At 46.5% G+C, this 27,185-nt stretch overlaps 1 long non-coding RNA gene across 2 annotated transcripts in view; it reads right to left on the bottom strand.

Moving 5' to 3' along the window:
* Window positions 1-2,802: 2,802 nt before the first annotated feature.
* Window positions 2,803-27,185, bottom strand: part of LOC137546003 (uncharacterized) — a 404,443-nt gene continuing 380,060 nt past the window's right edge. For both annotated transcript variants that reach the window (XR_011026145.1, XR_011026147.1), the window contains one exon: window positions 2,803-4,676. This is a non-coding gene — a long non-coding RNA (uncharacterized lncRNA). The remainder of the gene's footprint in view (window positions 4,677-27,185) is intronic.

Below are 27,185 nucleotides of genomic sequence, written 5' to 3'. Positions count from 1 at the left end.
TAAGAAGGAACTTAAAGAAAATCTATAATGAGAAAAAGTTCCCCTTGGGGATACTCACCTCGGGTGGAGGACGCCTCCGGATCCTATCGATGCTTCCCCTGTCCTCCTGTGTCCCACGGCGGCGTCAAAAAAGCTCCCGGAACGGCGAGGATGTAAATATTTACCTTCCCAGCTCAAGTGCAGGCACAGTATCGGCTCTCCGATCGCTGTCGGGCCGCCTGCACCTGCATAGTAGAGCGGACCCGATAGAGATTGGCTATTTCCGCCTATCTCCGTGCTAAGCGCCTCTGCTGGAGCCAGGGAAGGTACTGTAAATATATTAGCCTTGTCAGGATTTTTCGAGCCCGGATTGCAGGACACTTCGGGGGAGCCAGCACTGGATTGCCTGCAGCTACAGCGGATGGGGAAGCCTCATTGGGACCCTGAGGCTTTCCCCTAACAAGGTGAGTACCCCCCAGGGGATTTTGTTTTGTTACAGGTTCTTTTTAAGTGAATATAGTTTAAAGAATAATATTGCTTATTTTTAACAATATTACATAAATTATTTTGTCAGTGTTTGCCTATTGTAAAATACTGTATGTCCTGTTCTCAATTTATATTCTTAAATTTATCACATGTTTACGACTGGTAGGTGCACCACTTTGGAGTGTTTGCTTACTGCGTATTCCGAAATCAATAGAAGCAACGCCTGGTCTGCCAAAAGGCTGAGTGGAGAATTCTGCATACCTATACACCCTATGCTAAACATCACTGGGAGGGTGGGGTTACTTACCAATATACAGCTATATATTGCTACAGGAAGTGTCTCTGATGTTTAAACCTGGATAAACAATGTGATTCACTACATTCTACTATATGTCACTATGGTGCCTCTTTGACTGCTTGAGAACCACAGGCTTACACCCCCCTGGTGACCAGGCCATTTTTTACAATTCAGCACACTGCAGCTTTAACAGTGTGCTACACGGCCATACAACTTAGCACTCAAAATAATCTTGCCTCCTTTTCTTTCCATCAAGAGAGCTTTCTGTATATTAAGAGGAAAGAGGTGGTGCTAGTATAATTTAGGCTCCTGATTTCAGGGAAAAACCGCATCTTTTGGTGAACAGGGTCCCATAATGAAGCTGAGGAAAAGGGGCCCTGCCATTTGTGGCAATGATAAAAACCATGCATAGTGGCTGACAGGGGAAATTTGGGTGGCACCTGATAAAGTAGGTGTCCCCAAGGCTACCCACAAATGCGGGTTTGCACAAAAGTGAAAAGTGTGGCAATACACAGCAGGCGCACTATGTATGCTTTGCAGTGGTGGGGAGATTAAGAGTTAGGCAGAGTGGGGGTCAAGGGTTAGGCACCATGGAGAGTTTGGGGTTAAGGGTTTGGCATCGATAGAGGCAGGGGCGTAGCAATAGGGGGTGCAGAGGTTGCGACTGCATCGGGGCCCTTGGGTCAGAGGGGCCCCGAGAGGCTTTCCTTCAACTGCAGTATTAGCTCTCTATTGTTCCTGTGCTCATAATAATCACTTCTATAGATACTTTGAATAGTGGTAATCATTTACTAGCTGTTCCCCATCCCCTTCTTGCACCTCTGACACTGTAGTTGCCATTGGCAGGTTTTGGTGCGCCGTATCAATTGTTATGTATAAAGTGCTTGGGGGGCCCCATTGTAAAACTTGCATCGGGGCCCTCAGCTCCTTAGCTAAGCCACTGGATAGAGGCAGGGTTAAGGGTCAGGCATAGATAGAGGAGGGATTAAAGGTTAGGCATCAGTAGAGTGAGAGGTGTATGTGAAAGTAGGGTTAGTTTAGGTCATAGTAAAATATCTATAAATATTACAGATATTTGAGTGTGATAATTCAGTAGCAGAATTAATCTCAGTAATTTTACAGATATTTGGCTAGCGATAATATACCGTGCACTTTTTTCCCAGGCACCTTTATTACATGTACGCATCCCAGAGATGATTTAGCTACTTACAAAACACATCTATTCAATTCATCCACATAGTCAATATGCTTTACAAAGAAAATGTACATACTTTGTTTAGTACTAGTCACAAACTTGGGTAACCAAGACCGAACATTTGATGATGAAATAGATAATCAGTTATCATTGTCAGTTAAAGGAAATCTGTAGGGAAAAAAGTGCCGAATGTGGGTACTTACCTCAATAGAGGGAAGCCTCTGGATCCCCCAGGGGCTTCCTCTGTCCTCCTCTGTTGGGCCGTTCTAGTGCTGTCCCCATCCACACAATCATCGACAGGGGCTTGTCGATGGCTTGGGCATGCCCAGTAGCACAGATCTGATTGGGCTTAGCTTTTTTCAATGTACCCAAGTTGGGTCAGTGCTACTGTGTTAGGCACAGTGCAGCTAGGTTTTGGATCTCAGCGCTGGAATGGGCTCATGGAGGAGGATAGGGGAAGGCTTCCCTCTCCTGAGGTAAGTATACATTTTTTTGCATTTTCGAATTTCACGGGTTTACTTTATTCTGTGGTTCTTAATTAGAAGTGGGCCAGAAAAACTGTTGAAATCAAAATGAAAGTGAAGGATGTTGAGCTTCTGAATTTGCTTTCTGTCAGTGAAACCATTTACCACATCCATCAAAGGAACAGGGAGCAGGCCTACAAGCAGGAAGGGTCATCGCCCAATTTGGGTTCTACAGGAAAAGCTTAGATGAATGTAGCCTTTACTCAAAATCAAATCACTTGTTTATTATTAGACAAAATCAAATTACATTGTTTTTTATTAACACTCTTTATTTATCAATCATAGTTTTATAATTTACATTAAGACTAGTAAAACCTCAAATTAATGACCCCAAATGTCTTAAGGTGCCCATCGTCTTACCAAATATATCTGTAGTAGAAGGGTAAAACAAGTGAATATACATTTAATGGATACACTGAAAGGACATTTGATGCAGTGTGGACTCTCTAAATATAACAGCGCTCCCTGTGCTTTTACTCTGCACAAGGGGATGGGGGGGGGGGGGTAGAGGAGCGGCCCCACATGGTCCTGCAAGTTGTGGGAGCTATTGTTTCACCACATACATCCAGCAACTTGGCGGCCGATCGACCACCTGATTCGATTATTATAATCGAATTGGATGAAAATTGCTGCCGCCAAGTGCATGACTGACCGACAATGCAACCATACATGCGCGCCCCATGTGGTTGCCTAGTAAAGGTGCGCATGTGACGTCAGACGTCACACACACGGCCACATTACTAGGCAACTATGTGGTGCAGTCGTATGGAGAAGGGAGGCTGCTTGGAGCCAGCGGAGGACAAGCGGAGTCTGCAGACAGGAAATGTATCACTTGCACTGGGTACGGGGTGGGGGGATGACATTTTACATTAGGTTTATAGCGGCCAGGTGCAGCATCACAAGGCCAATACCTGATCAATTTCGGCAGGACATTTATTGGGAATTGGCCTGCGGTACATGGGCAGCCAACAGATCTCTCTCTAATCAGATTTGATTAGAGAGAGATTTGTCTCTTGGTCAAATAATCTTATCAGCGGCTCGATTGATAAGGAACATTGCGGCCGCATCTACGCGTGTAGATGCGGCTTTAGACTTCCCAATTAAGATAAAAGATGAAACATGTTAAAAGGGAACTTCAAGTGAGAAGAATATACAGGCTGACATCTTCATTCTCTCATAAACAATGCCAGTGGTCTCAGTGGCGTAGCTAGAGATTATGGGGCCCCACAGTAAAACTTTCATGGGGCCATCAGATGTAGGCATTCTTCAGCAATGCCACCTGCCCCTACCCTATGGATATCAGTTGATTTGGCATTTTACATTTACATGCAATGTACACTGCACATAGTTTATGGGTACTGAGACAAAGTAAGTGGAGGAGGAACACAAGAAAGCTAATCATGAATACATCAAGTACCGCCTGGGCCCCCTCTGCTCCAGGGCCCCATAGCAGCTGAAATGGCTGCTATAGCTATTGCTACGCCCCTGAGTTGTCTGACTTCTGTGCTGATGCTCTCCTTAAAGGAGTTCCAAAGTAAAACAAAACAAAAAAAAAACTGTACTTACCTGGGGCCTCTTCCAGCTCCTAGAAGTCTGTGTGGTCTCTCGCTGTCCTCCTGATCCCCTCCAGGGTACCACTATTACTTTTGGAAGGCCTCCGACCCTTGGCCCAGGTTGTGAGCTTCTGCACATGCACAGAACCTCACAACCCAGGTAGTTTTATCTCGGAAGTACTTTAATCACTGGCCCAGAATGAACCTGCAGATCAGATGCTTTGACTTTGGTCTAAGACCACTCGCTGCATGGTTGTTACAGGTGTGTGATTCAGAAACAAATAAAGCCAAAAGCTCAGCATGACAGCCAGGCAACTGGCATTGTTTATAAGGTAATGAAGATGGCAGCCTCTGTATTACTCACATTCCTTGCCTTTAAAATTGGCAAGGAAGATTGATGAAGCAACCACTTTGTATCTATCTCTTTGTTTATCTTTCTTCCAAGTGCTGACTGCAAGCTTATTAATATACACACACACACATATATGTGAAGGCACATGCAGTATACAGCAACAAAACATAATATTTGTTAAAAATATATATATATGCACATACAGTATATTGTTTATAACAATGAGAAAGAAAACTTGCTGGACAATATCATGATGCCTGTCAGTCCTGATTTCTTCATCCAAAAGGATCTGAAAAAAAAAGAGAGACAAAAAAAAAAAAGTAACATAAAATGGATATTTTAGTTACATTGTTAATTCTTTTTGCATAGAAAGTTTGTACACTTCAGGAAAATATGTTCAGAACTTTACATGTATTAATTTGTTGAGTGAATTCTATTTATAATACAGAGATAATGTACACTACAATGTAAGTTCAGAGGTACACACCTAGCTGCTCACTCCGCTTCTCCAATGGACTTCACCTGACCTCCCCACCGCATCACCCAGTCTTATGCATGCCTCCAGGACTTCTCAAGAGCTGCTCCAACACTATGGACCTCCCTATCTCCCCCATTAGGTTTGCCCCCTCCTTTAACATCTTCAAGAAGGCCCTCAAAACGCACCTTTTCACTCTGGTCCCCTACCTCTCTCTCTAAGTTTTAAGCCTTCAGTAGGGTCCTCCTCCTTGTGACTCCTAGTCCTACCTGTTAACGCACCTCCATTACCGTACACCCATCCTATGGATCTGAGTGAACTCAACTGGCCTAATCTCCATGCTCCCATCCAGTGACTGACTAAGCATTACCTTGTACTGTGATCTGGTTTGCATGTATTCCTGTGGTGTCTTATTGCTGTACTAGTGACCTAAGCCCGTTTAAAAATGGGCTCTAGGTCTGTAGCTGCGTGGCTGGCTTGTGCGCGTGTGCACACATGCCCGCCCTCTTGGCAGGCGGTCCGCGTCCTGTCCCAACGGCTGTGTCAGTGCAGAACATGTGCAGTAGCGCAAAAGCACTGACACACGGACATGGGACGCAGGGACACTTGTACTTTATTAGGTAGGATGTCACTCCTAAATATTGTCTGTAACCTTAACTAAGTGCTGTGTAATATGTTGGCGTTTTATAAATACAATAAATAAATAAAATGAATTAACGTATACAGATAATGTAATGCAAGAATCCTGCACAGTGTGGATTCTGGGAAGGAATGGTGATTCCTCAGAGGTGTCAGGTCCTATCAACACACTGCTGCTTCCCCCTTAATGTTTACCTCTTCCAGATGCTTACACCTAATCTTCCACTAACAGTTAACCCTTTCCTTGTAGTCCACAGCTAGCCTCCGTCTGCCTAGTTCCCTAAACGTATCCATCCTAATCAGTTCCTAACCTTAAATAATAATCCTAATGACAGTAGCCTTCCATAGTCTACACTGTGGGCACTGATACAGTCTGCATTTAACCAAAATGTTTAGTGGAAGTGTTTCTTATGTGTATAGCCAGATGCTGCACCAGAATTAAAGGACAACTGAAGTGAGAAATATGGAGGCTGTCATAGGTATTTCCTTTTTTTTAACAATACCACTTGTCTGGCAGCCATGCTGATCTGTTTGGCTGCAGCAGTGTCTGGATAACACCAGAAACAAGCATGCAGATAATCTTGTCAGATTTGACAATACTGTAAGAAAAACCTGATCAGCCTCCATATCCCTCTTGTTAAAGTAAACAGTAAACAAATAAAGTTAGATTGAGGTTGGAATATGGACTAAGTCTACCTGCACAATTGTACTAATTTTGCCTTTAGAATGCTGTACATATATTTAAAGTTATTTAAAAAAACCTAGGGGTGAAAGGCTAGCCAAGTCATAATAAAACACTTGGTTTAGCTTAACATCCAACACCCCCTCCCCCAGCCTAAAGTGGACATGAACTCTTGCACAGCACAGAAGGAAAACAAAGAGAAATGTACCCTGTATGTATTTAGAGAGTTTAGTCTGTTTAATTACCCCTCATTTGTGTCTAATAGAGATGGCCCGAACCTCCAATTCTCGGTTCGCGAACCGGGTTTGCGAACTTCCGCAAAAGGTTCGGTTCAGGCAAACTTTCGCCAATCGCAATGGACTTTAATGGGGAGGCGAACTTTGAAAACAAGAAAAAATTACGCTGTCTACAAAAGTGATAGAAAAGATGTTTCAAGGTGCCTAACACCTGGAGGGGGGCATGGCGGAGTGGGATACATGCCAAAAGTCCCGGGGAAAAAATCTGGATTTGATGCAAAGCAGCGTTTTAAGGGCAAAAATCACATTGAATGCTAAATTGCAGACCTAAAGTGCTTTAAAACATCTTGCATGTGTATACATCAATCAGGGAGTGTAATTAGAGTACTGCTTCACACTGACACACCAAACTCACTGTGTAACGCACCGCAAACAGCTGTTTGCATAGTGACGGCCGTGCTGGACTGGTGCGCACCATGGCAAGAGTGCAGGCCGTGGCTGTATTCAAGCCCATATGGTCGATGGGCTGTGGTAGCTCAATGATAGAACTACAGTCATGGGCGTCCGCACATATGGCAAAACCGGGCATCTGCCCGAGCCTGGCCGCCCGCTGCCCCCCCCCCTGGCCGCGTGCCCGTGCAGCCAGCAGGAGGGGAACAGCGCAGAGAAGAGAGAGAGCTATGGGAACAGTGGGGAAGGGCGGACGTCTCCCCCCCCCCTTCCCTCACCTTAGGGGGCTCTCTCTCCCTCGCTGTCCCCTCCGGAATGAAGTGTGCAGCGGCTGGCAGCGGGCGGAACTTACCTCCTCTCGCTCCTGCGCCGGAAGTTCTGGTGCCGCACTCTGGTCTGGATCAGGCCAGAGTAGCAGCTAATCCATCCGGCGCGTGCGACGAGAGGAGGTAAGTTCCGCCCGCTGCCAGCCGCTGCACACTTCATTCCGGACTCCGGAGGGGAGAGCGAGAGAGGGAGGGAGAGCCCCCTAAGGTGAGTGCCCATAGCTCTCCCTCTTCTCTCCGCTGCTCCCCTCCTCCTGCACACATGGCCACTTTTTCTGGGGACATATCCCCCTGACTACATATACTGGGACATATACCCCTGCCTACATATACTGGGACATATACCCCTGCCTACATATACTGGGACATATACACCTGCCTACATATACTGGGACATATCCCCCTGCCTACATATACTGGGACATATACCCCTGCCTACATATACTGGGACATATACAGGATCTTCTCAAAAAATTTGCATATTGTGATAAAGTTCATTATTTTCTGTAATGTACTGATAAACATTAGACTTTCATATATTTTAGATTCATTACACACAACTGAAGTAGTTCAAAGCCTTTTATTGTTTTAATATTGATGATTTTGGCATACAGCTAATGAAAACCCAAAATTCCTATCTCAAAAAATTAGCATATCACGAAAAGGTTCTCTAAACGAGCTATTAACCTAATCATCTGAATCAACGAATTAACTCTAAACACCTACAAAAGATTCCCGAGGCTTTTAAAACTCCCAGCCTGGTTCATTACTCAAAACCGCAATCATGGGTAAGACTGCCGACCTGACTGCTGTCCAGAGGCCATCATTGACACCCTCAAGCAAGAGGGTAAGACACAGAAAGAAATTTCTGAACGAATAAGCTGTTCCCAGAGTGCTGTATCAAGGCACCTCAGTGGGAAGTCTGTGGGAAGGAAAAAGTGTGGCAGAAAATGCTGCACAACGAGAAGAGGTGAACGGATCCTGAGGAAGATTGTGGAGAAGGACAGATTCCAGATCTTGGGGGACCTGTGGAAGCAGTGGACAGAGTGTGGAGTAGAAACACCCAGAGCCACCGTGTACAGGTGTGTGCAGGAAATGGGCTACAGGTGCCACATTTCCCAGGTCAAGCCACTTTTGAACCAGAAATAGCGGCAGAAGCGCCCAACCTGGGCTACAGAGAAGCAGCACTGGACTGATGCTCAGTGGTCCAAAATACTGTTTTCAGATGAAAGCAACATTTGCACGTCATTCGGAAATCAAGGTGCCAGAGTCTGGAGGAAGACTGGGGAGAGGGAAATGCCAAAATGCCTGAAGTCCAGTGTCAAGTACAGGTCAGGTGCTTCTGCAGCTGTTTCTGGTTCAAAAGTGGCTTTATCTGGGGAATGCGGCACCTGTAGCCCATTTCCTGTACATGCCTGTACACTGTGTCTCTGGATGTTTCTACTCCAGACTCAGTCCACTGCTTCCACAGGTCCCCCAAGGTCTGGAATCGGTCCATCTCCACAATCTTCCTCAGAGTCCGGTCCCCTCGTCTCTCCTCTCCTCTTGTGCAGCGTTTTCTGCCACACCTTTTCCTTCCCACAGACTTCCCACTGAGGTGCCTTGATACAGCACTCTGGGAACAGCCTATTCGTTCAGAAATTTCTTTCTGTGTCTTACCCTCTTGCTTGAGGGTGTCAATGATGGCCTTCTGGACAGCAGTCAGGTCGGCAGTCTTACCCATGATTGCGGTTTTGAGTAATGAACCAGGCTGGGAGTTTTTAAAAGCCTCAGGAATTTTTTGCAGGTGTTTAGAGTTAATTCATTGATTCAGATGATTAGGTTAATAGCTCGTTTAGAGAACCTTTACATGATATGCTAATTTTTTGAGATAGGAATTTGGGGTTTTCATGAGCTGTATGCCCAAATCATCAATATTAAAACAATAAAAGGCTTTGAACTACTTCAGTTGTGTGTAATGAATCTAAAATATATGAAAGTCTAATGTTTATCAGTACATTACAGAAAATAATGAACTTTATCACAATATGCTAATTTTTTGAGAAGATCCTGTACACCTGCCTACATATACTGGGACATATACCCCTGCCTACATATACTGGGACATATACCCCTGCCTACATATACTGGGACATATACCCCCTGCCTACATATACTGGGACATATACCCCTGCCTACATATACTGGGACATATACCCCTGCCTACATATACCCCTGCCTACATATACTGGGACATATACCCCTGCCTACATATACTGGGACATATACACCTGCCTACATATACTGGGACATATACCCCTGCCTACATATACTGGGACATATACACCTGCCTACATATACTGGGACATATACCCCCTGCCTACATATACTGGGACATATACCCCTGCCTACATATACTGGGACATATACCCCTGCCTACATATACTGGGACTATACCCCTGCCTACATATACTGGGACATATACCCCTGCCTACATATACTGGGACATATACCCCTGCCTACATATACTGGGACATATACACCTGCCTACATATACTGGGACATATACCCCTGCCTACATATACTGGGACATATACCCCTGCCTACATATACTGGGACATATACCCCTGCCTACATATACTGGGACATATACCCCTGCCTACATATACTGGGACATATACCCCTGCCTACATATACTGGGACATATACCCCTGCCTACATATACTGGGACATATACCCCTGCCTACATATACTGGGACATATACCCCTGCCTACATATACTGGGACATATACACCTGCCTACATATACTGGGACATATACCCCCTGCCTACATATACTGGGACATATACCCCTGGCTACATATACTGGGACATATACCCCTGCCTACATATACTGGGACATATACCCCCTGCCTACATATACTGGGACATATACACCTGCCTACATATACTGGGACATATCCCCCTGGCTGCATATACTGGGACATATCCCCCTGGCTACATATACTGGGACATATACCCCCTGTCTACATATACTGGGACATATACCCCTGCCTACATATACTGGGACATATACCCCTGGCTACATATACTGGGACATATACCCCTGCCTACATATACTGGAACATATACCCCTGCCTACATATACTGGGACATATACCCCTGCCTACATATACTGGGACATATACACCTGCCTACATATACTGGGACATATACCCCTGCCTACATATACTGGGACATATACCCCTGCCTACATATACTGGGACATATACCCCTGCCTACATATACTGGGACATATACCCCTGCCTACATATACTGGGACATATACCCCTGCCTACATATACTGGGACATATACCCCTGCCTACATATACTGGGACATATACCCCTGCCTACATATACTGGGACATATACCCCTGCCTACATAGACTGGGACATATACACCTGCCTACATATACTGGGACATATACCCCCTGCCTACATATACTGGGACATATACCCCTGCCTACATATACTGGGACATATACCCCTGCCTACATATACTGGGACATATACCCCCTGCCTACATATACTGGGACATATACACCTGCCTACATATACTGGGACATATCCCCCTGGCTACATATACTGGGACATATCCCCCTGGCTACATATACTGGGACATATACCCCCTGTCTACATATACTGGGACATATACCCCTGCCTACATATACTGGGACATATACCCCTGCCTACATATACTGGGACATATACCCCTGCCTACATATACTGGGACATATACCCCTGGCTACATATACTGGGACATATACCCCCTGCCTACATATACTGGGACATATACCCCTGCCTACATATACTGGGACATATCCCCCTGGCTACATATACTGGGACATATCCCCCTGCCTACATATACTGGGACATATACCCCCTGCCTACATATACTGGGGCATATACCCCTGCCTACATATACTGGGACATATACCCCTGCCTACATATACTGGGACATATACCCCTGGCTACTTTTTCTGGGGACATATACCCCTGCCTACATATACTGGGACATATCCCCCTGGCTACATATACTGGAACATATACCCCCTGCCTACATATACTGGGACATATACCCCCTGCCTACATATACTGGGACATATTCCCCCTGCCTACATGTACTGGGACATATCCCCCTGGTTACATATACTGGGACATATCCCCCTGGCTACATATACTGGGACATATCCCTCTGCCTACATATACTGGGACATATACCCCTGCCTACATATACTGGGACATATACCCCTGGCTACTTTTTCTGGGGACATATACCCCTGCCTACATATACTGGGACATATCCCCCTGGCTACATATACTGGGACATATACCCCCTGCCTACATATACTGGGACATGTACCCCTGCTTACATATACTGGGCACATATACCCCTGGCTACCTGTTCTGGGGACATTTCTTCCCCTGGCTACCAGTTCTGGGGACATCTATACCGCTGGCCACCTATTCTGGGGACACCTATAGACCTGGGGCTACCTATTTTTGGGGAACCACTGCTGTCAGATTGAGTGTATTTTGGGGAACTGCTGCCAGGTGAGAGGTGTCTACATATTAAGGGGGCATTCTGCCTATTTATGTGAAAAGCTGTCTATTTATGTGCCTCATGACTGCTGAATTTGTCTTGTTGCGGGCCTCATGGTTACTGACTTTGTCTTGTTGGGGGCCTCATGATTTGTTCGGGGCCTCAAGATTGCTGAATTTGTCTTGTTGGGGGCCTCATGATTGCTGAATTTGTCTTGCTGGGGGCCTCATGATTGCTGAGTCGGTCATGTTGGGGGCCTCATGATTGCTGAATTTGTCTTGATGAGGGGGGGGCTCATGATTGCTGAATTTGTCTTGTTGGGGGTCACATGATTGCTAACTGCAGGACTATGGAAAAAGCTGAATCATCATCATATGAGACAATAGCATTAAACCTGCTTTTTCCGCTTTTTAAAACAGAAAATGAAACTGGGAGGTTCTAAAAAAAATGAATAATTTTTTTCAGGAGTACGATGGATGAAATTGTTTATCTTCACAGTTTATTTTCAACTTAATTTTCCATAATGTTCATGTATGAGTTAAAACGTTTATATTTAGTTTAAATTGCTGTTGGCACTTTGTGATAGTAAAGTGACTTTGCAGTTTGGACACTCGACCTCCAAAAGGTTCGCCACCACTGTCCTAATCTAATGTCCCACCATTGCTTAGTTCATGTAAACTTGTCTCCACCCACGACCACACCCACATTCTGGTTCATGACCACACCCATTTTTCGGCATAGCTCCATTTTTTGCGGCGGCCCAGATTTGCGCCGCCCCGCTTTTTGCTCCCCACATTTTGCCCCCCCCCCCCCCCTGGAAAATTTTCTGCGGACGCCCATGACTACAGTGACTGTCCAGCTGATCAAATTTGGTCTGTCCACAATGAAGCAACGACCTTATTATCTTTGGTGTGCCACCCCCCGAGACACTCATATAGCCGTCGGTCATTGCTTCATTGTGATACGCAAGTCCCTTCACTGCGGCAAGGTAATGATCACGATGGGGAATGGGCACATGTACATGCCTTTTGTTTTGTTGTTGCAGCTGCAGTGCAGCCAGAAAAATTAGGCAGGCATGTACACGCACCAGAAAAATGAGTATAGCGGCCGCTAAATTCAGGAATCCGCCTGGAGTTTTGGTCCCTGTTGGTGGTGGCGGAGAAGGCAGTCAAGCGGCCTGTGGGCAGATATGCTGTGTGAGGAGCGACTTAGTCTTGGGGCAGGCAGTCACACGGCTTGCAGGCATAGATGCTGTGTGTGGGGACTGACTTAGTCTTCGGGCAGGCCTGAGCGTGCTTTGCAGATCAGGCATCCGTGGTCAGATGGACCCTTGACCCAACGCTGTGTGCCAGAGATGTCACCACTTGCCTTTCAACATCACGGTACAGTTTAGGTATCACCTTTTTTGAGAAAAAATTGCGGCCTGGTATCTTCCATTGTGTGTGTGGCTTTGCTTTTGTGTGCTGCTTTTCCTCAGGTGGTCATCCCATTGCAGTTTGTGCTTTGTAATCATGTTCCTTCGTAAGGTAGTTGTCCCTACGTGGGTCTTGGTCTTTCCACAACTCAATTTTTGGTGGCAGAGAATACAGATGGCATTGCTCTCATCTGAGGCTGACACACACAAAAAATTCCACACCACTGAGCCGTGGGGTGATGGCACTTTGGTGGTGGCAGCCGACTCAGTGTTAATTGGGGTGCCAGAATCAGAGCAGGAGGAGGAAGATATGTCACGCTTCTGTGCGGAAGCTGAGAAAGATGAGGTGTTCAGTGTTAAATAGTCAGCTACGTCCTGACAATATTGGGGGTTGATGGTATGTGCTTTCTTCGGAACACTGTACTTTGGTCGAGGGCCGCACGAAATCACAACAGCGCGACCTCAAACAGACCTGCCAGGTGGCCTGCCTCTGCCTTTTGTTTTGTCCACATTGGAGGGGATGAAGTGAAAGGTATGCACTGACTTGACTAATACAATGTGCAGTCACACAGGTGCAGTTAACAGGTATGCACGGAGTGGTATATCACACTGCGTGCACTCACGTGGGTAGGTGTATATCACACTGCGTGCACTCCCATAGGTAGGTGGGTGCACTGAACACAACAGGTAGGTATATGCAGTGATGAGGTGGGTTCACTGAACACAACAGGTAGGTATATGCAGTGATGAGGTGGGTGCACTTAACACAAAAGGTAAGTATATGCAGTGATGAGGTGGGTTCACTGAACACAACAGGTAGGTATATGCAGTGATGAGGTGGGTGCACTCAACACAAAAGGTAGGTACAGGGCCGGATTTACAGCTCAGGAGCCTATAGGCACAGAAGTTCTGGCGCCCTAGACTCCACCCCTCAGCACAGGCCACACCCCAAGCCACACCCCATTTTCTGAAATAAACCCACCCAAGGTAATGCAGATAGAAGTAAAGACAAGAAAAGAAAATGTCCTTTGCAAGGAACCCTGTATTAAGTCCACTTGCAGCCTAGACAAGAACTCCTGTCCCTGTTACTCATTGCCTGTGGACCCCCCCCCTCCCTCCCTTCTCCCCTAGGGCACTTCTTCCAAGCAGCCCCTGGCCTAGACTGCGGCCTGGACAATAATCATTCCACAATCCCCCCCCCCCCAAATATTGCCTTTTTAAACAGAGGCTTTCAAAGTATGAGCATTTATACTTACCTGGGGCTTCCTCCAGCCCTCCGTAGGCCATGGGCTCCCTCGTGTCCTCCTGGTCCTGTCCGTTCCTTCACTCTCCAGCCCAATAGTTTGGGTCTATTGCGCATGCGTGGCTATGACCGCACACGTCCGGGATTCTCATATGCAGTGGTTAAAGCCCATTCGCGGCTTTAAACGGGCCAGATGGGAACGGACAAGCCTGGGAGGATGGTGAGGAAGCCCCACATAAGTACAAACGCTTGTAGTTAGAAAGTCTAACTACACTATAAATCCACACCACCAACACACCAAGACCCCTCCCCCCGCCCCCCCAATAAACCGACACCACCACAGACCCCCCCCCCCCCCCTCCCCAACAAACCCAAAACCACCAGCACAGACACAGACCCTTCTGTCTTCCCCCAATAAACCCCGCACCATCAACAGAGGCGCAGACCCCTCTGCCAAAAAAAAAAAAAACACACAACCAACACTGCCCCCCCCCCCATTACCAACACAGGCACAGACCTTTCTGTCCCCCTCCCCAATAAACCCACACCACTAACAAAAGCACAAACCTCCCCCCCCCAAAAAAAAATCCTTACCACCAACACTGGCCCCCCCAATAAATAAGTACAGAGCCCCCCACTACCAAACAGCGACAGGACATCCCTCCCCCCCCAATAAACCCACACCACAAACACAAGTACAAAGCCCCTCCTCACAGAAAAAAATAATCCCACACAACCAAAAAGCCACATGACCCCCTCAATAAACCCACACCACAAACAAGTGCAGAGCCCCCCCCCCAAAGAAAAAAATAAGTGCACACCACCAAACAGCGACAGGACCCCCACCCCCCTTCCCCAATTAACCCACACCACAAACACAAGTACAGAGTCCCCCCCCCCCCTTTCCAGGCATTGAGAAAAAAGTTTTACCACAAACTTCCATCGCTGGAGCTGCTAGCCTGCCGAGCCTAGGGAGAAGACAACTGCAGCTAGGCTGCTCGGTCCATGTCTGCTATCTGTAGCCTCACGATCGCAGAACAGGCTCTGTAGGGGGACCACGGGTGTAGCACTGCAGAGAGTAAGTGGGGGTTCAAGGAGAGGCAGACAGACAGTGCTATTTTTATGGCGGCCGCCATATTCCGCCCGCCCGCTCGAGTCTCCCTCTGTAATCGGCAACCGCCCAGTGAGTGTCCCTGACGGCCGCGTGTTCCTCGTGTCTAATTGTATGCAGTAGCATAATGGCACTTCAGCTGCGAGCAGGGTGCGCAGCCATCGGGGAAGCATGTGTGTCAACTCGTGGCAGCACTCGCGATAATTATTCATGAATCGATTCTAATGATAATTATTGTGAGCGCTGCCGCAAATTGACACACACGCTTCCCCCGATGGCTGCGCACCCTGCTCGCAGCTGAAGTGCCATTATGCTGCTGCATACAATTAGATAATACAAGAGGAACACGCGGCCGTCAGGGACACTCACTGGGCGGCTGCCGATTGCAGAGGGAGACTCCAGCGGGAGAGCGAGCGAGTGGGAGAGCGAGTGGGCGGGCGGGGTAAGTGACGTCGCACTCCCAGCTTCTCCTATCAATAGGGGGACATTTAGAACCCGCCCCTGTCCTATAAGGCGCCTGTAGGCACGTGCCTACAGTGCCTTATGGTAAATCCGGCCCTGGGTAGGTATAAGCAGTGATGAGGTGGGTTCACTGAACACAACAGGTAGGTATATGCAGTGATGAGGTGGGTGCACTCAACACAAAAGGTAGGTATATGCAGTAATGATGTGGGTTCACTAAACACCAAAACAACACAACAGGTAGGTATATGCAGTGATGAGGTGGGCTTACTGTTATCAACAGGTAGGTATATGCAGTGATTAGATGGGTGCACTCAACACAAAAGGTAGGTATATGCAGTGATGAGGTGGGTTCACGGAACACAACAGGTAGATATATGCAGTACTGGGTATCACAATGTGCACCTGTCACACACACAGGTAGTCACTGAATGTGTTGGGCCTGGCTGACAGTGGCACACACACAGTATGAATTAGCAAGGCTGTCTATGCAACAACAATACAAGTGTCAGTGGGACACACAGACAAAAAAAATAGATCACAAGAACAAGATTAGCTCTCAAAAGAGCTGTTTTGGGGTGCTATTTTAGCAATAGGAATCAGCAAGGAGCAAGCTAACAAGCCTACAAGAGCCTAACCAATCTTTCCCTATGAGAGAGTCTGATGCAGCTGTCCCTTCTCTAATTAATGCAGGCACATGAGTGAGTGTAATGGCCGGCGGGGCCTGCCTTTTATAAGGGGGGAGTGGCTTCAAGAGAGAGTGTAGCCTGATTGGCTACAGTGTGCCTGCTGACTGTGATGTAGAGGGTCAAAGTTGACTCTAATGGTGCACTATGGGGGTGAACCGAACTTCCGGAAAACCACCGGAGGTTTGCTGGGCCATCTCTAGTATCTAATCACAAGTTGTAATTTGATCTCTCCCCTGTGTCACCTGGCTGCCTTGGCAGAGATGGCAGATAAGCTCATTTGAAAGCACAGGATGTTAACAATATGTCTGCTTCCATTGATCAGGAATTAGAAACAGTGCAGATTTAGTTTAGGATTTGTATTAGCTGTAAAAAGAAATATTTTTGTTTAAAGGTGGTTATGCTGTTGCTTATCTTTATGAGAAGAGAGGACTGTCTGATTTCAGGTCCCCTTTAATGGGAGGCTGAGCTATTGAAACTCTTTGAATCAGTTACTTGGGCAGGGGAATCCTCTGTCCAGAAAAAATGATAATTACACTACACATGTGTATCTGTTTGGATTATATCCACTTACCTAATCAATTAAGCTTGGGGAGAAGCAGTTCATGCACACAGACAGCACCAGCAGTGATTATCACACATCTAATCAATGCACAGATCAAAGAAAGCCCCCAAACTGACTTAAATATACAAGCAATATTAAGCTTTTAATCAGTGTGTGATACTGTATTAGAACAATCAATATTAAATTAACTCCCCCCCCCCCCGGCAGTTTCTAGGCTGAATTGCACCCAGGACGACGGTGTAAAAATTGTGCCCCCCCCCCCTTCCCCCATGGAGCCAGAAATAGGTGCCCGCAGTATAAGTTAGCCAGGTCTAGTTGCTCTCAGTATAGGTAGCCAGCTATAGGTCCCCCTCAGTATACGTAGCCAGCAGGGACGTCGCTAGCCCTATTTTGGGGGGGCACGTGCCCCCAATCTGTCCTAGGGTGCCACGGATCTCTTCCCCAGCCGCCACCCCCTCTGTCAGCGGCTCCCTCCAGCCGCCGCCGCGTCACTCAGACCTCAGGATCAGGTGGCGAGCCGGCGACCAATCGTGCGGGCGGTAGGACCCAGCGCCCACACTGATATGCGGAAGTTACATCACTTCAGCATATCGAGCGGGTGCGTCCGGCGTCCGCTAGTACTGGTCAGGTCGCCGCTGATCCTGAGGTCTGACTACACTGCCAGGTGAGGGGGGAGCGGCGGCGGCTAGAGGGGGGGCCTCCCTGTCACTCACTCACTCACTACCTAAAGGGCCTCCCTGTCACTCACTCACTTCCTAAAGGGGCCTCCCTGTCACTCACTCACTTCCTAAAGGGGCTCCCTGTCACTCACTCACTTCCTAAAGGGGCCTCCCTGTCACTCACTCACTTCCTAAAGGGGCTCCTTGTCACTTACTCACTACCTAAAGGGACTCCCTGTCACTCACTCACTGCCTAAAGGGGCTCCCTGGCACTCACTCACTACCTAAAGGGCCTCCCTGTCACTCACTCACTACCTAAAGGGACTCCCTGTCACTCACTCATTACCTAAAGGGACTCCCTGTCACTCACTCACTGCCTAAAGGGACTCCCTGTCACTCACTCACTTCCTAATGGGGCTCCCTGTCACTTACTCACTACCTAAAGGGGCTCCCTGTCACTCACTCACTACCTAAAGGGGCTCCCTGGCACTCACTCACTACCTAAAGGGGCTCCCTGGCACTCACTCACTGCCTAAAGGGACTCCCTGTCACTCACTCACTACCTAAAGGGACTCCCTGTCACTCACTCACTGCCTAAAGGGACTCCCTGTCACTCACTCACTACCTAAAGGGGCTCCCTGTCACTCACTCACTACCTAAAGGGGCTCCCTGTCACTCACTCACTACCTAAAGGGGCTCCCCGTCACTCACTCACTACCTAATGGGGCTCCCTGTCACTCACTCACTCCCTAATGGGGCTCCCTGTCACTCACTCACTACCTAATGGGGCTCCCTGTCACTCACTCCCTAATGGGGCTCCCTGTCACTCACTCACTTCCTAATGGGGCTCCCTGTCACTCACTCACTTCCTAAAGGGGCTCCCTGTCACTCACTCACTACCTAAAGGGGCTCCCTGGCACTCACTCACTACCTAAAGGGGCTCCCTGGCACTCACTCACTACCTAAAGAGGCTCCCTGTCACTTACTCACTACCTAAAGGGGCTCCCTGTCACTCACTCACTGCCTGAAGGGGCTCCCTGGCACTCACTCACTGCCTGAAGGGGCTCCCTGGCACTCACTCACTACCTGAAGGGGCTCCCTGGCACTCACTCACTGCCTAAAGGGGCTCCCTGGCACTCACTCACTGCCTGAAGGGGCTCCCTGGCACTCACTCACTGCCTGAAGGGGCTCCCTGGCACTCACTCACTGCCTAAAGGGGCTCCCTGGCACTCACTCACTACCTAAAGGGGCTCCCTGGCACTTACTCACTACCTAAAGGGGCTCCCTGTTACTCACTATCGGGGTCCCTGTCACTCACTACCTAACTGGAGGCGCCTGTCACTCACTAGCTAACCTGGGGGTCCCCGTCACTCACTACCTAACTTGGGGGGCTACCATATTAAGGGGGCATTCTGCCTATTTATGTGAAATGCTGTCTATTTATGTGCCTCATGACTGCTGAATTTGTCTTGTTGGGAGCCTTATGATTTGTTGGGGGCCTCAAGATTGCTGAATTTGTCTTGGTGGGGGCCTCATGATTTGTTGGGGGCCTCATGATTGCTGAATTTGTCTTGTTGGGGGCCTCATGATTTGTTGGAGGTCTCATGATTGCTGAATTTGTCTTGTTGGGGGCCTCATGATTTGTTGGGGGCCTCATGATTGCTGAATTTGTCTTGTTGGGGGTCACATGATTGCTAACTGCGAGACTATGGGAAAAGCTGAATCCTTATCATATGAGACAATAGCATTAAACCTACTTTTTTAGCTTTTTAAAACAGAAAATAAAACTGTGAGGTTCTAAAAAATTGAATACATTTTGCAGGAGTAGGATGGATGAAATTGTTTATCTTCACAGTTTATTTTCAACTTGGATTTTCCATAATGTTCATGTATGAGTTAAAACGTTTGTACAGTATGCAGTTTAAATTGCTGTTGCCACTTTGCAATAGATAAGTGACTTTTGGGTTGCAGTTTGGGCACTCGGCCTCTAAAAGGTTCGCCACCACTGTCATAATCTAATGTCCCACCATTGCTAGGTTCATGTAAATTTGTCTCCACCCGTTACCACACCTATATTCTGGTCCATGGCCCAGCCATTTTTCGGCGCAGCGCGATAAGCATGCCGCACAACGTGATCCTCATATTTTTGGCACGCTAGCTGCAGTGTGCTGAATTCTGCTGCCTACAGTATGTACAGTATACGCTGTTCTCTAGTGCCTGCACTGTGTGCTGATTTACCTCCAGTGTGTACAGTGTAAGGTGTTACTCTGTGCCTTTACTGATTGTAAACCAGCTATATTGTATGCTGATCCCTGCTACTTTCAGTATGTACAGTATTAGCTGTAAAGCCTGGTACACACATACAATTTTGATTAGCCAATTTTAGCTCTGTTCATAAAATTCATTGTCTGTTGGCCCACTTACTGCACGGGGGTGGTAAAAATGGGGGTCAGTGATTGACCAATCAAAATTGTATGTGCGTATACATCTTTGATCTATGTCTATACTGATTGTAAATTATCTAAATAAAGGACAGGGGGTTCCATCCAATATTTCGATGGGCAGGCCCGTTATCTGTAGCTTACACCGCTGCTAAGTTCATGTACATTTGGCCCCACCCATGTCCACGCCCACTCACCTCATGGCCACGCCCATTTTACTTCAGCTTACAACATCTGAGTATGAAAATATCTCTGTAACTATTCCTTAAACAAGTCCAAGCTAAAAGGCAGACTACTTACTACTCATGCTTTCACTTTATAGACAATTAATTGTGACAAGCTAGAGGGTGCCACTCCACCTCTAATTGTGGCGATACATTAGTTAATTTGCTTTTAATAGTTTAGATTTGATTAATACATTGAATGCAACAGAAATTTACTAAATTGATCATTAAAGGCAATTCTTTAACTAAATGCAACAGGGCTGCAGGCCGGAGCAGAATGTGACTGAGGGCTGTATAGCTAGCTGCAACAGTAGTCTGGTATGTTTTCAATTGAATTTCTGCATGGCTATGTAGTAGAAACAAGATTTGGCCGGAGGAAACCCATGGAAACTGAATGAGAACATACTAACTTTATGCAGATGGTGTGCTAGCCCAGCTTTGAACCTGGCACTGTAGCACTGTCAGTTAAAAGTGTTATCCGCCATGATGCTTTACAGGCTGGCCTTAGAGTCTGGAACCCATCAATAGTATCCTGTTCTGGCAGGAACTGTCCAATTCACCATAAGACAGGCAAGGAAAGTAATTAGGAACTTATGGAGGGATAATGTAGGACAGACGTCTACACTGTTTACCAAGCCATGCAGATACCAGGCTCTTTTCTCTGCATCACTCCACTCCACGCCCACTATAAAATGCCAAGATTTGCATAGCGGGAGGCCTCAGCACCTGCGATTTTATCGGATGCCTCCATGCAGAGGTTAAGGGTTATGCATAGGTAGAGGGAGGGTTAAGGGTTAGATATCGTTAGAAGGAGGATTAAGGGTTAGGAATCGATAGAGGGTGGGTTCTGTGTGAGAGTAGGGCTAAGTTAAGCCAAAGTAAAATATTAGTAAAGATTACCGATATTGTAGTTTTGGAACTAAGTAATAAAATATCAGTATTTCACCAATATTTTACTAGCAGCAATCCCCTGCACCTTTTTTTTTCCGGGCGCCTTTATTACAAAAATGCATTTGCTAAGCGGTTAGTACCTCTTGTGGGTTTTTAATTTTATTGCTGTCCTGCATCCTTTTGTGAGAATTTCCATCACTGTCCAAACAAGAAATAGGGAATTATATCGACAGAGACAGCAGGAAAATTACTGGTAAAAATGTTTATAGCTTAAGGAGGATTCAGAACACACAATGCATTTCTATTTCCTTTCATAAAGACCACCAATTTCATATTAACTCCGTAAAGCTCCATGGAGGTCCAAAGTACATTAACCACTTATTGCACCAGGTTTAGTATAATCACGGCCTGGGAAAACTTCACTTGAAGTCCCTGGCTGTGAATATTCGTCTTAAGTGGCAGGCGGCCGATGCTCACTCCTGCGCGCGCTCCCGTCGCCACCCATTAGCAGGGAGATGAATGAATAGGAATGCAGTTCCCATTCATTAATCTAAGTCCCCGTGTGAATGAACGCTGGCATCAATGAGATGCCTGCATAATTATATCTTCTGGAGTTACAGTGCCACGCATTACTTCCTATTCACGTACACAAATAGAAAATAATTTGCAAGGACATCTTGTGGCCAAATAGTAACATTACACCTAAATACATTTTATTTAATAAAAATACCAAAACTTACATTTAAAATTAACTCCTTCCCTCCCACACTCTCCCATAGAACCCAAATATTTTTTTTACATAAAAAAAACAATTACATAAAAATCACATAAATAGTTACCTTAGGGACTGAACTCTTTTTAATATGTATGTCAAGAGGGTATATTACTGTTATTTTTTAATTTATGGGCTTGTATTTAGTGATGGACGCAAAACTGAAAAAAATGCACCTTTATTTCCAAATAAAATATTGGCGCCATACATTGTTCTAGGGTAATATTTTAAATGTTGCAATAGCCGGGACAAATGGACAATTAAAATGTGTGGGATTTATTCACAGTAGAACATTTTATTTTAAAACTATAATGGCCGAAAACTGAGAAATAATGATTTTTTTTCCATTTTCTTTTTATTATTCCAATTAAAATGCATTTAGAATAAAATAATTCTTAGCATATTGTACCTCCCAAAGAAAGCCAAATTAGTGGTGAAAAAAACCAAGATATAGATCATTTTGTTTTGATTATTGGTGATGAAGTTATTGGAAAAATAAATTGCTCTGGTCCTAAAGGGGTAAAAACCGTTCAGTGGTCAAGTGGCTAAGTGAGGGAAAATCCCTGCAAAGGGAACACAGACAGTAATAACATTTCTAACCACTTTTCACACTGTGCAAAACTACCCCCATGCTGGATGGCCCCAACCAGCCATCTCAGACGACATCTAACATGCGCATGATGCTTTTAGTATGTTGAAAAATATGTTAAAAAGAGATTTTGATCAATCTTCTGTTGACACCGTAGAGATGACTAGAGATGGCCCGAACCTCCGATTTTCAGTTTCGCAAAAGTTCGATTCGCCCGAACTTTCGCGGACCGCAATAGACTTCAATGGGGAGGCGAACTTTGAAAACTAGAAACACTTATGCTGGCCACAAAAGTGATGAAAAAGATGTTTCAAGGGGTCTAACATCTGAGTTTTTGCATGGATGAGTGGGATAGACGCCAAAAGTCCCGAGGAAAAATCTGGATTTGACGCAAAGCAGCGTTTTAAGGGCAGAAATCACATTGCATGCTAAATTGGAGGCCTAAAGTTCTTTAAAACATCTTGCATGTGTATACATCAATCAGGGAGTGTAATTAGAGTACTTCTTCACACTGACACACCAAACTCATTGTGTAACGCACCGCAAACAGCTGTTTGTGTAGTGACGGCTATGCTGGACTGGTGCGCACCATTGCGAAAGTGCAGGCCGTGGCGGTTTTCAAGCCCATATGGTCGCCGGGCTGTGGTAGCTCAATGATAGAACAACAGTGACTGTCCAGCTGATCAAATTTGGTCTGTCCACAATGAAGCAACAACCTTATTATCTTGGGTGTGCCTCCCCCGAGACACTAATATAGCCGGCGGTCATTGCTTCATTGTGATACGCAAGCCCCTTCACCATGGCAAGGTAATGATCACGAAGGGGAATTGGCACATGTACATGCCTTTTGTTTTGATGTTGCAGCCAGAAAAATTAGGCAGGCATGTACATGCACCAGAAAAATTATTATAGCGGCTGCTGCTAGCAGCGGCCTTAAACATTCAGGAATCCACCTGAAGTCCTGTACCCTGTTGGTGGTGGCGGAGAAGGCAGTCAACCGGCCTGCGGAAAGAGATGCTGTGTGGGGAGCGACTTAGTCTTGGGGAAGGCAGTCACATGGTGTGCAGGCAGAGATGCTGTGTGTGGGGACTGATTTAGTCTTCGGGCAGGCCTTAGCGTGCTTTGCAGACCAGGCATCCGTGGACAGATGGACCGTTGACCCAACGCTGTGCGCCAGAAATGTCACCACTTGCCTTTCAACATCACAGTTCAGTTTAGGTATTGCCTTTTTTGAGAAAAAAATGCGGCCTGGTATCTTCCACTGTGGTGTGTGGCTTTGCTTTTGTGTGCTGCTTTTCCTCAGGTGGTCATTCCATTGCAGTTTGTGCTTTGTAATCACGTGCCTTCGTAAGGTAATTGTCCCTACGTGGGTCTTGGTCTTTCCACGGCTCAATTTTCGGTGGCAGAGAGTACAGTTGGCATTGCCCTCATCTGAAAAAAAATTCCACACCACTGAGCCATGGTGTGATGGCACTTTGGTGGTGGCGGCCAACTGAGTGTTAAGTGGGGTGCCAGAATCAGAGCAGGAGGAGGAAGATATGTCACGCTTCCGTGTGGAAGCTGAGAAAGATTAGGTGTTCTGTGTTAAATAGTCAACTACGTCCTGACAATAATGGGGGTTGATGGCACGTGCCTTATTCTGAACACTGTACTTTGGTCGAGGGCCGCAAAAAATCACAACAGCGTGACCTCGAACAGACCTGCCAGGCGGCCTGCCTCTGCCTGTTATTTTGTCCATATTGGGGGAAATGAAGTGAAAGGTATGCACTGACTTGACAAATACAATGTGCAGTCACACAGGTGCATTTAACAGGTCTGCACGGAGTGGTATATCACACTGCATGCACTCACGTAGGTAGGTGGGTGCACTGAACACAACAGGTAGGTATATACAGTGATGGGTATCACAATGTGCACCTGTCACACACAGAAGGGTACCTGACAGGCACAGTGACACTGTGTGCGCTCACGTAGGTAGGTGGGTGCACTGAAGTGAACAACAGGTAGGTATATGCAGTGATGGGTATTACAATGTGCACCTGTCACACACAGACAGGTAACGGACAGGCACAGTGACACTGCATGCGCTCACGTAGGTAGGTGGGTGCACTGTGAACAACAGGTAGGTATATGCAGTGATGGGTATTATAATGTGCACCTGTCACACACAGACAGGTAACAGACAGGCACAGTGACACTGCGTGCGCTCACGTAGGTAGGTGGGTGCACTCTGAACAACAGGTAGGTATATGCAGTGATGGGTGTTATAATGTGCACCTGGCACAGTAGTAATTATACCACCAAGGGGCCAAAGGCCAGCTGCGAATGACTGACATGACTGTATATGATGCAAGTGGGCCACACACACACACAAAAAAAAAAAATAGATCACAAGAACAAGATTAGCTCTCAAAAAAGCTGTTGAGGGGTGCTTTTTTAGCAATAAGAATCAGCAAGGAGCAAGCTAAGAAGCCTATGAGAGCCTAACTAAGCTTTTCTTATAGGTCTCTGCGCAGCAGCTCTCCCTTTTTTAATTACTGCAGCAGGCACATGAGTGAGTCCAATGCCTGACGCTGCTTGCCTTTTATAAGGGGGAGTGGGGCTCCAGGAGGGAGTGTAACCTGATTGGCTACAATGTGCCTGCTGACTGTGATGTAGAGGGTCAAAGTTGACCCTAATGATGCACTATGTAGTACAAATGCTGGACTGCGCTCTCCACTTCCTATAACAACACAAGATTGCACATAGCGTGACTCTGTATAAAATATTCACACACCACCCGTGCTACAGTGATCAAAGTGCAACACACGTGACCGCACACTCCTTCTTTGAATCTGCTCACCGGATTTGCACAACCTCAGAAACCAGGTGTGTCTAGCGTTTGTATACAATTCCACAAGGCACTTTCTCACGTCTTCATCTTTTCTTTAATATAAAAGTTCCTCAATAAAAAAATACATAAAAACAACATAGTGTGATCCTATTTAAAACATCAGCCGCAATGCCCGCGCACAAATGCGCACTCACGTTATAGTTTCTTGATTAATAGCACATCAAAAAGTCCCAACAGCAAGGTCTGCACGGCACCTGAATGAATGGATGAGCGGCGTCCCGACTCCCCGTTCCCTTCACGGCTACCCGGCTGCTATTGCGGCGCTTGAATCTCCCTCTCGATCGGCTTCAATCTGGTGACGTCAGACGCGCTGGACGTGGCTCCGCCCGGGTAGCCGTGAAGGGAACGGGGAGTCGGGACGCCGCTCATCCATTCATTCAGGTGCCGTGCAGACCTTGCTGTTGGGACTTTTTGATGTGCTATTAATCAAGAAACTATAACGTGAGTGCGCATTTGTGCGCGGGCATTGCGGCTGATGTTTTAAATAGGATCACACTATGTTGTTTTTATGTATTTTTTATTGAGGAACTTTTATATTAAAGAAAAGATGAAGAAGTGAGAAAGTGCCTTGTGGAATTGTATACAAACGCTAGACACACCTGGACTCTGAGGTGGTGCAAATCCGGTGAGCAGATTCAAAGAAGGAGTGTGCGGTCACGTGTGTTGCACTTTGATCACTGTAGCACGGGTGGTGTGTGAATATTTTATACAGAGTCACGCTATGTGCAATCTTGTGTTGTTATAGGAAGTGGAGAGCGCAGTCCAGCATTTGTACTATATTTACCATCTGGAAAAGTGTGACAGCGATCCCATTGGAACTTGTGGACATTGTATGGACAAATAATCCTATCGTTTTTCAAAATTTATTGTGATCTTAAATCTTGATTATAATTCATTGTGGATAGACAGCGCAGCCTAGTTGTTGAATTAATGATGCACTATGGGGGCGAACCGAACTTCCGGAAAAGTTTGCGTTTGTCCGCGAACGCGAACCATCGAACGGTTCGCCTGGAACCATTCGCTGGCGAACCGTTCGGGTCATCTCTAGAGATGACTCAGCAGCAGCCCTTGTCCCTACATTGTGTTTACAGATGTTATCAGCACTTCAATAGAGGTCTAATTATTTTGTTAAAAATACATGGATATGGACTATTATTTTATAAAAAAATATATAGGCTTAACAAGGGCCTGTGCTTCCATAGTGACAAACTGCGCAATTGACTAGGGCCTTGCAGCCAGCTGATGTGCCCCCTTTGTCTCCCCCTAAGGGTATATTGGTCCTCTGGGGAAGTCACCTGTTTTACCAATACACTGCTATTTTGATCTGAGTTCATCCATCTTTATCCTCACTGGGGCCTTTTCTCTGTAACCCAGCAGCATATATGTGGAAGAGGATGAAAATGGAAGCACACTGACTGAAGAAAGAGCTTGCTGGCCAGGCAGGTGGATTTGCTCCACTGCAAACACTCTGCAGGGGT

Source organism: Hyperolius riggenbachi, chromosome 2 (genome assembly GCF_040937935.1).
Source record: "Hyperolius riggenbachi isolate aHypRig1 chromosome 2, aHypRig1.pri, whole genome shotgun sequence".
In the NCBI taxonomy this organism is placed as follows: domain Eukaryota; kingdom Metazoa; phylum Chordata; class Amphibia; order Anura; family Hyperoliidae; genus Hyperolius; species Hyperolius riggenbachi.
This window is presented reverse-complemented; position numbering and strand designations above follow the sequence as displayed.